This window comes from Anolis carolinensis, chromosome 3 (assembly GCF_035594765.1).
Source record: "Anolis carolinensis isolate JA03-04 chromosome 3, rAnoCar3.1.pri, whole genome shotgun sequence".
Taxonomy (NCBI): domain Eukaryota; kingdom Metazoa; phylum Chordata; class Lepidosauria; order Squamata; family Dactyloidae; genus Anolis; species Anolis carolinensis.
Genome location: NC_085843.1, coordinates 5584407 through 5594552, shown reverse-complemented (window position 1 = coordinate 5594552; position 10146 = coordinate 5584407).

Genomic DNA, 10146 nt, shown 5'->3' with positions numbered 1-10146 from the left:
ATAAACTAGTGACTTAAAAACACAGGCACAAGATCTGACCTTGGTCCCCTTTTGCCCACATTCTACAGGCTAGAACCTTTAGGGCATCAAGAAAAGGGGCTTTTTGGACTTCTGCTCCCAGTCAGCATTCTGGGAATGACAATTCAGAAGACCCTTCCCCAAAACAAGAAGAATTGCGACTGAATCCCAGATGCTACAGGCTCTATTTCAGAAGAAACAACAGGTAAAAGCAGCTCTGAGTCTTCCTTGCCTAAGAAATAATAATATCCTTTATTTATATCCTGCTCTATCTCCCCAAAGGGACTTACAGAACACACATACGGCAAGCATTCAATGCCATTATGCAATTAACAAGGACAGGCAATACACAGACAGAGGTAAAGGCATTTCCCATCTTATTTCCAGCATCTTGGAGACTGTGCTCGACTCTGGCCACAAGGGGGTGCTGTTGCTCCATCTTCCATGCTGAGGAGCTTTGTCCTCCTTAGATGTCTTCTCGATCGATGTCCTTTATTACCTCCCCACTAAAAGCAGTACCTATTCATTTACTCACATTTCTGCTTTCGATCTTCTAGGTGAGCAGGGAGCTGGGGTTAACGGTGGGTGCTCACCCTGACCCGGGCTCGAACTGCCAACCTTTCGATCCACAGGGTTTTTCTGCAGTTACCCTGTTTCCCCTAAAATAAGACATCCCCGAAAAATAAGACCTAGTAGAAGTTTTGCTGAATTGCTAAATATAAGGCCTCCCCTGAAAGTAAGACCTAGAAAAGCTTTTGTTTGGAAGCATGCCCAACAAACAGAACACCAGAGCATGCAGGATTGGTAAATGTACATACCAGTTATACATGGAAATATTGGTAGTGACAAGAAATTCTTGATAGGATTCACAGTTTGTCTGGTTATGCTGGTTTGTGATGACAACTACTGTACAGTATATAATAAATGTTTATTTTTTTGTCCAACAATAAATGTGAATTCTTCTTCATGGAAAAATAAGACATCCCTGAAAATAAGACCTAGAGCATCTTTGGGAGCAAAAATTAATATAAGACACTGTCTTATTTTCGGGGAAACACAGTAGTAGTTTAGGCCTCTGTGTGAAGCCCGGCCTTTTGAAATCCATGAGGTCACAATAAATGAACAGGAAACTTCGAGACACACACACATACACATTATTATGTTTGTGGGCCGGGCTGTGGCGCAGGCTGGTTAGCAGCCAGCTGCAACAAATCACTCTGACCAAGAGGTCATGAGTTCGAGGCCAGCCCGTGCCTGCGTCTGTCTCTGTCTCTTCTATGTTATGACACTGAATGTTTGCCTTATATGTGTGCAATGTGATCCGCCCTGAGTCCCCTTCGGGGTGAGAAGCGTGGAATATAAATACTGTGGCGGGCTGTCCCGGGCTGTGGCGCAGGCTGGAGAGCAAGCCAGCTGCAACCAGCTGCAATGAATCACTCTGACCAGGAGGTCATGAGTTTGAGGCCCGCTCAGAGCCTATGTTTGTCTTGTCTTTGTTCTATGTTAAAAGGCATTGAATGTTTGCCTATATGTGTAATGTGATCCGCCCTGAGTCCCCTTTGGGGTGAGAAGGGCGGAATATAAAAAATAAATAAATACTGTAAATAAATAAAAAAATAAATAAATATAGAACAGGACCTCAATATGCTCAAGGCACCAGATTTCAAATGATCTTGGACGCCAAGCAGGATTGTTGTCGACCGCGTTTTAGGGGATCGGGCCCCTTAAGGAGAGAGCCGATCCGGTCCTGAGAGAACGGACCTTGGCGGAGCCAATAGGAAAATATGAGCCGCAATACAACCTGAAGCCGAAATGAAGAATGTCCGCCAAAGTTGAAGGAAAATCCGCCAAGGAGTCTTTATTGAGCGATTCAGCTGAAAAGGACTCTAGTAGTGATCATTCAGTCTACTAGGGTACCACATAATCAAAATAAAGCCATATTTATACAGTGTTTCAGTCTGACAGCCCCTTGAATTTCCCGCCCCGCTCCCCCGCCCATCTGATCGTTGATAGGCTAGAAGGTTGAACGAGGCGGGCTTTTGTTTCCCGCCTTGCTCTGTTGGCCCAATAGGGAGCTGCTTTTTGTCCCCACTCGAGCCAATCAGGAAGGAGAAGGCGGGAGTTACTGAAACAATGAAGTGACAGGGCAGGAAATATCATATTAATTCCTGCTAGACCGATTTCTAAAGGGATTAATGACAGCAATCAAGGGTTCCTGTCACGTATACAGATTTCAGATATGCCTTGGGGTGTCAGAGGTGGAAGTAAAGGATGGGTGGTAATGAGCCATATTGACAGGCTCTGCAGGGCGCCTTCCTGAGGTGTCCTGGTTTTTCCTTTGGGTGAGATATGACAATGTTTGCCTTGGGGCGAATCACCTTTAGGTCAATACTCCGAATTCGGCGACTCAAGCCCTATCCATGCAATCTGAATTTGATTGGGTTAAGCGGTGGCAGATTATCCTTTTGTTTTTGGGAAGGGAACCCTGGGTCATAGAAAATGGGACAGGTTCTGGGGTTCAGGTTGAGTTCAAAATATTTCCTATTTGATTTCATGACTTGGCAATTATATGAAATAAAATGAAAAATAAAATAAAGTTGGAATATAAACCCTGCTGGGAAAAATACATATTTTCCGGGGATCCCAAAGAGTAGAAATACATATAGGCAGACAGATAGATTTCATGGAAATAAGGGAGAATCCATAAAAGGGAGTTACATTGCATAAAGGGGAATCATGAATGACATAAACAATTGAAAATATTCGATAAGAACGAAGTTCATAACATCTGGGGAACCCAATATGGAAATTCATAAAAGTGGAGTTTTAGCAGCATGATTTTACAATTCATGAAGTTGTTATCTCTTGCCTCAGAGTGCAGGGATAATCCACAGTAAACTCCAGTAAAAAGTCTCAATCACCTTCTACTATAAATATATGGAATATAGAACATAAAGTCTTGAACTATCTTTTACAAAGTCCTGGGGGGGAGGGTGGTCACCTCGATCACAGGATCAGCCCCGGTGTGTACTTGGATAGGAGATTGTCAATGAAGACCAGGTGCTGCAAGCTTTATCTGGTTATTTGTGTATTTGTTTGCTTATTTAAATATATATACCCTATCTGGTACCAAAGATCTTCAAGGAATAAACTTAAAACAACCATCTCTGAGTCTTCTCTGCCTAAAAAAAATCCAATGAAATCCCTGGGGTTACCATAAGCTGACTTGAAGGCAGATACAACCATCAAGAAATCTAAATGCACTAAGTCCTATCTGATCTTGCAAACCAAGCAGGGTCAGCCTTGGTTAGAACTTGGATTGGAGAAAACCAAGTTAATATAGGTGTCGCATCTCAGGTTAGCTTCACCTTGCTATATACACCAGACTGTACATAGGTTGAAGTCTTTTGTAGTTTATTAGAAAACAGAAGATAAAAAGTTCTTTAAAAGCAAAAGCAAAGTTCCAAAAGATCGTTACAATATAAAGCCTTAGAGAATAATCCAAGAAATCACAAGGAATAAACAAAGTCCCATTACAGCATGACAAAGTCCCATAAACATGAACACCAAGGCTGCCAATAATCCAGGAAAACGAGAGCTTGCTTCTTGGTTAAACGAAAGTTGCTTTGACAAAGGTTTGTCTCCAAACATTGCTTTAATAGCCTTTGCAAAGCATGAAAGCATTTCTTTGGCCTCTGACCTCCCTCTTGTTTGCAATTCTCACACTCCTCCAAACCCTGAATTCCAAACGGTCAGCTCGATCTAGAGATTCTGTTTCATCAAGGCCAGCCAGCTCGTTAGTGTCAGACAGCTTGCTATCAGACTGAGAACTGTCCCCCTTTTCCGAGTCAATTTGCACCTGGCTAGTTTCAGTATCATCAACATCATTCCCTGCTGTGGGAAAAACTCCCTGTTCCTCATCTTCTACAACAGGGACATTTTGAACCTGAATCCCATAATCCCCGTCAGAGTCAATTTGAGGTTCCAGCTGAGTCACAATAGGTGATACTTCCGAGGAAAGAACTGGTGAAACTACCTCTGAGTATCCCTTGCCTATGAAAACACTGTAAAATGAATGGGATGGCCATGGGTCAACAAGCAACTTGAAGGTATGCACACATTTAGCATACTGATCTATTTAAGATTTATCTTGGAGGGAGACATCTTGAACCATGCTATTTTATCATACTGTTACCATGAATGTCAAAAACTGCAGATTTCAGCCAAAATAATGGCTCCTAATGTTGGAGAAATGAAGTTAGCTTCCTCAAGTTGGCACTTTCCAAATCCGCATTCCAGACCGAATTGCTGTTTGGGACTGGTCTAATTTTCTAAATTAGAATCTATATGGAAAATCTCAGGTTGGAAAAAATCATTAAGCATATTGGAATTTAAATTGGCCACTTTTTAAAATTGCATCAGAAGCGACTTGAGAACATACTGCAAGTCGGTTCTGGTGTGAGAAAATTGGCCATCTACAGAGACGTTGCCCAGGGGACACCTGGATGTGTTACCATCCTTCTGGGAGGCTTCTCTCATGTCCCCGCAAGCTAGAGGTGACAGATGGGAGCTCACCCAACTTGAGAACATACTGCAAGTTGCTTCTGGTGTGAGAGAACTGGCCATCTACAGAGACGTTGCCCAGGGGATACCCGGATGTGTTACCATCCTGCTGCTGGGAGGCTTCTCTCATGTCCCCGCAAGCTAGAGGTGACAGATGGGAGCTCACCCAACTTGAGAACATACTGCAAGTCGCTTCTGGTGTGAGATAATTGGCCATCTACAGAGACGTTGCCCAGGGGATACCCGGATGTCTTACCATCCTTCTGGGAGGCTTCTCTCATGTCCCCGCAAGCTAGAGGTGACAGATGGGAGCTCACCCAACTTGAGAACATACTGCAAGTCGCTTCTGGTGTGAGATAATTGGCCATCTACAGAGACGTTGCCCAGGGGATACCCGGATGTCTTACCATCCTTCTGGGAGGCTTCTCTCATGTCCCCGCAAGCTAGAGGTGACAGATGGGAGCTCACCCAACTTGAGAACATACTGCAAGTTGCTTCTGGTGTGAGAGAACTGGCCATCTACAGAGACGTTGCCCAGGGGATACCCGGATGTCTTACCATCCTTCTGGGAGGCTTCTCTCATGTCCCCGCAAGCTAGAGGTGACAGACGGGAGCTCACCCAACTTGAGAACATACTGCAAGTCGCTTCTGGTGTGAGATAATTGGCCATCTACAGAGACGTTGCCCAGGGGACACCCGGATGTGTTACCATCCTTCTGGGAGGCTTCTCTCATGTCCCCGCAAGCTAGAGCTGACAGACGGGAGCTCACCCAACTTGAGAACATACTGCAAGTTGCTTCTGGTGTGAGAGAACTGGCCATCTACAGAGACGTTGCCCAGGGGACACCTGGATGTCTTACCATCCTTCTGGGAGGCTTCTCTCATGTCCCCGCAAGCTAGAGGTGACAGACGGGAGCTCACCCAACTTGAGAACATACTGCAAGTTGCTTCTGGTGTGAGAGAACTGGCCATCTACAGAGACGTTGCCCAGGGGACACCCGGATGTCTTACCATCCTTCTGGGAGGCTTCTCTCATGTCCCCGCAAGCTAGAGCTGACAGACGGGAGCTCACCCAACTTGAGAACATACTGCAAGTCGCTTCTGGTGTGAGAAAATTGGCCATCTACAGAGACGTTGCCCAGGGGACACCCGGATGTCTTACCATCCTTCTGGGAGGCTTCTCTCATGTCCCCGCAAGCTAGAGCTGACAGACGGGAGCTCACCCAACTTGAGAACATACTGCAAGTCGCTTCTGGTGTGAGAAAATTGGCCATCTACAGAGACGTTGCCCAGGGGACACCCGGATGTCTTACCATCCTTCTGGGAGGCTTCTCTCATGTCCCCGCAAGCTAGAGGTGACAGACGGGAGCTCACCCAACTTGAGAACATACTGCAAGTTGCTTCTGGTGTGAGAGAACTGGCCATCTACAGAGACGTTGCCCAGGGGACACCCGGATGTCTTACCATCCTTCTGGGAGGCTTCTCTCATGTCCCCGCAAGCTAGAGGTGACAGACGGGAGCTCACCCAACTTGAGAACATACTGCAAGTCGCTTCTGGTGTGAGATAATTGGCCATCTACAGAGACGTTGCCCAGGGGATACCCGGATGTCTTACCATCCTTCTGGGAGGCTTCTCTCATGTCCCCGCAAGCTAGAGGTGACAGATGGGAGCTCACCCAACTTGAGAACATACTGCAAGTCGCTTCTGGTGTGAGATAATTGGCCATCTACAGAGACGTTGCCCAGGGGATACCCGGATGTCTTACCATCCTTCTGGGAGGCTTCTCTCATGTCCCCGCAAGCTAGAGGTGACAGATGGGAGCTCACCCAACTTGAGAACATACTGCAAGTTGCTTCTGGTGTGAGAGAACTGGCCATCTACAGAGACGTTGCCCAGGGGATACCCGGATGTCTTACCATCCTTCTGGGAGGCTTCTCTCATGTCCCTGCAAGCTAGAGCTGACAGACGGGAGTTCACCCAACTTGAGAACATACTGCAAGTTGCTTCTGGTGTGAGATAATTGGCCATCTACAGAGACGTTGCCCAGGGGATACCCGGATGTCTTACCATCCTTCTGGGAGGCTTCTCTCATGTCCCCGCAAGCTAGAGGTGACAGATGGGAGCTCACCCAACTTGAGAACATACTGCAAGTCGCTTCTGGTGTGAGAGAACTGGCCATCTACAGAGACGTTGCCCAGGGGACACCCGGATGTCTTACCATCCTTCTGGGAGGCTTCTCTCATCTCCCTGCAAGCTAGAGGTGACAGATGGGAGCTCACCCAACTTGAGAACATACTGCAAGTCGCTTCTGGTGTGAGAAAATTGGCCATCTACAGAGACGTTGCCCAGGGGATACCCGGATGTCTTACCATCCTTCTGGGAGGCTTCTCTCATGTCCCCGCAAGCTAGAGGTGACAGATGGGAGCTCACCCAACTTGAGAACATACTGCAAGTCGCTTCTGGTGTGAGAAAATTGGCCATCTACAGAGACGTTGCCCAGGGGACACCCGGATGTCTTACCATCCTTCTGGGAGGCTTCTCTCATCTCCCCGCAAGCTAGAGGTGACAGATGGGAGCTCACCCAACTTGAGAACATACTGCAAGTCGCTTCTGGTGTGAGATAATTGGCCATCTACAGAGACGTTGCCCAGGGGATACCCGGATGTCTTACCATCCTTCTGGGAGGCTTCTCTCATGTCCCCGCAAGCTAGAGGTGACAGACGGGAGCTCACCCAACTTGAGAACATACTGCAAGTCGCTTCTGGTGTGAGATAATTGGCCATCTACAGAGACGTTGCCCAGGGGACACCCGGATGTCTTACCATCCTTCTGGGAGGCTTCTCTCATGTCCCCGCAAGCTAGAGCTGACAGACGGGAGCTCACCCAACTTGAGAACATACTGCAAGTTGCTTCTGGTGTGAGAGAACTGGCCATCTACAGAGACGTTGCCCAGGGGACACCCGGATGTCTTACCATCCTTCTGGGAGGCTTCTCTCATGTCCCCGCAAGCTAGAGGTGACAGACGGGAGCTCACCCAACTTGAGAACATACTGCAAGTTGCTTCTGGTGTGAGAGAACTGGCCATCTACAGAGACGTTGCCCAGGGGACACCCGGATGTCTTACCATCCTTCTGGGAGGCTTCTCTCATGTCCCCGCAAGCTAGAGCTGACAGACGGGAGCTCACCCAACTTGAGAACATACTGCAAGTCGCTTCTGGTGTGAGAAAATTGGCCATCTACAGAGACGTTGCCCAGGGGACACCCGGATGTCTTACCATCCTTCTGGGAGGCTTCTCTCATGTCCCCGCAAGCTAGAGGTGACAGACGGGAGCTCACCCAACTTGAGAACATACTGCAAGTTGCTTCTGGTGTGAGAGAACTGGCCATCTACAGAGACGTTGCCCAGGGGACACCCGGATGTCTTACCATCCTTCTGGGAGGCTTCTCTCATGTCCCCGCAAGCTAGAGCTGACAGACGGGAGCTCACCCAACTTGAGAACATACTGCAAGTCGCTTCTGGTGTGAGAAAATTGGCCATCTACAGAGACGTTGCCCAGGGGACACCCGGATGTCTTACCATCCTTCTGGGAGGCTTCTCTCATGTCCCCGCAAGCTAGAGGTGACAGACGGGAGCTCACCCAACTTGAGAACATACTGCAAGTTGCTTCTGGTGTGAGAGAACTGGCCATCTACAGAGACGTTGCCCAGGGGACACCCGGATGTCTTACCATCCTTCTGGGAGGCTTCTCTCATGTCCCCGCAAGCTAGAGGTGACAGACGGGAGCTCACCCAACTTGAGAACATACTGCAAGTCGCTTCTGGTGTGAGAAAATTGGCCATCTACAGAGACGTTGCCCAGGGGACGCCTGGATATGTTACCATCCTGCTGGGAGGCTTCTCTCATGTCCCCACAAGCTTGAGCTAACAGACAGGAGCTCACCCAGTCTCGCAGATTTGAACCTTCAGGTCAGCAACCCAACCTTTAGGTCAGCAGTCCAGCCAGCACAAGTGTTTAACCCATTGTGCCACCGTGGCTCCAACTGGCCACTAATCTACTCCAATTCTTCTTTTCCAACCACCCCATAAGTAAGTTGTTCACTTACCCTTCAGACACCATAGACTGCTTAACAAAGAAAGACATAATAATTGTTTTTAATCAGTATTTTCAAGATTTCACAATAAAGCAAATTTACATAACAATAAGTAATCACGACAAGTTTAAACACACAAGAGTTTCAACTCAACCCTTCTTCATGTTCTTCCAATAGTGGAATTAAGAAATGACAGGACCATATATGAACATCGAGCCAACTTCACTTGAACTCATTCCTCTCTTAAGATCCATGTTTTGCAAGGCAGGACTTCTGGGCCTTTGGCTCTTGCTAATGCATTGAATTAACCAAATGATTGAATAAATCTTGGAAAATTCAAACCAAAACAGCTTTTCAGAATATCTTATTGTTGCACCAAAAGTATAATACAGGCTATACTTAACTGCATATCGTTGGAAATGCAACTTCATTCTCCCCTTATTCAAACATGATGTTTTGGTGCTTAATTTGTAAAATCATAGAGTAATTTGACGTTTAATAGGCTTTTCCTTAATCCCTCCTTATTATCCAACATTTTCGCTTATCCAACGTGTCAGGGGATGATGGGTTGCAGAGTGAATTCCAAAAATTCATCATCCCGGTCTCACCTCCTTCTCCAGACTGTATTCCCATGCTGAGATACAGCACTGGTCAAACAAACACTCCAGCAGACGAAGTCCAACTGTTGATTAACTTTATTTACATGTCTATTTACAGTTTGCCTTTCTCGGCTTCAGAGCATAGCATTCATAGTCCATCTTCAGCGAATGCTCAAGCCGAACTCCACAACAAGATAAAACAACATTCCTCAGTCCGGAGGAAGTTCCAACCCTCAAAGGCAGGAAATCAAGCCTGATAGGTCACAGCAATCACAACAGGCTGTCAGTCAAAACTAGCCTGCTGTTAACTATTTCATTACTGAAAATACACACTCTAGCTCATCAGCAGTAAACACTTGATTTACATTTCATACAAATACAACCATACTCCAACACAAAGTTCTGCCGGCCCATTTCTGTTGGATAAGCAAGAGTCTACTATATAAATATCTTTTAAAAATAAAGTGTCTTAGAATCACAGGTATGTCTTACCCATTTTTGTTGGTGGTGATACTCAAATTACTACAATAAAGCCGCAAACAATCAAACCAGAAAGGTGAAACTTGGACATGTGACAGGCCAACAGTACACTGGATTATTTAAGTTTCTCTGCAGCTATAATAGCTTTCTTTAAAACAGCGTTTCTCAACCTGGGTGTCAGAGGGGTTGCCAAAGACCAGTATTATCTGTTGGTCGTGGGGGTTCTCTGTGGGAAGTTTGGCCCAATTTTATCGTTGGTGGGGTTCAAGGGGCTCTTTGATTGTAGGTGAACTATGTTGGTGTATTTTGGTGTATGTGTGAAATGTTAAATCAAGTGTTTTGTTGTTGGAGTTTTGTAACTGTGTATTCCGGCATGCTTTCCAGCAGCACATGG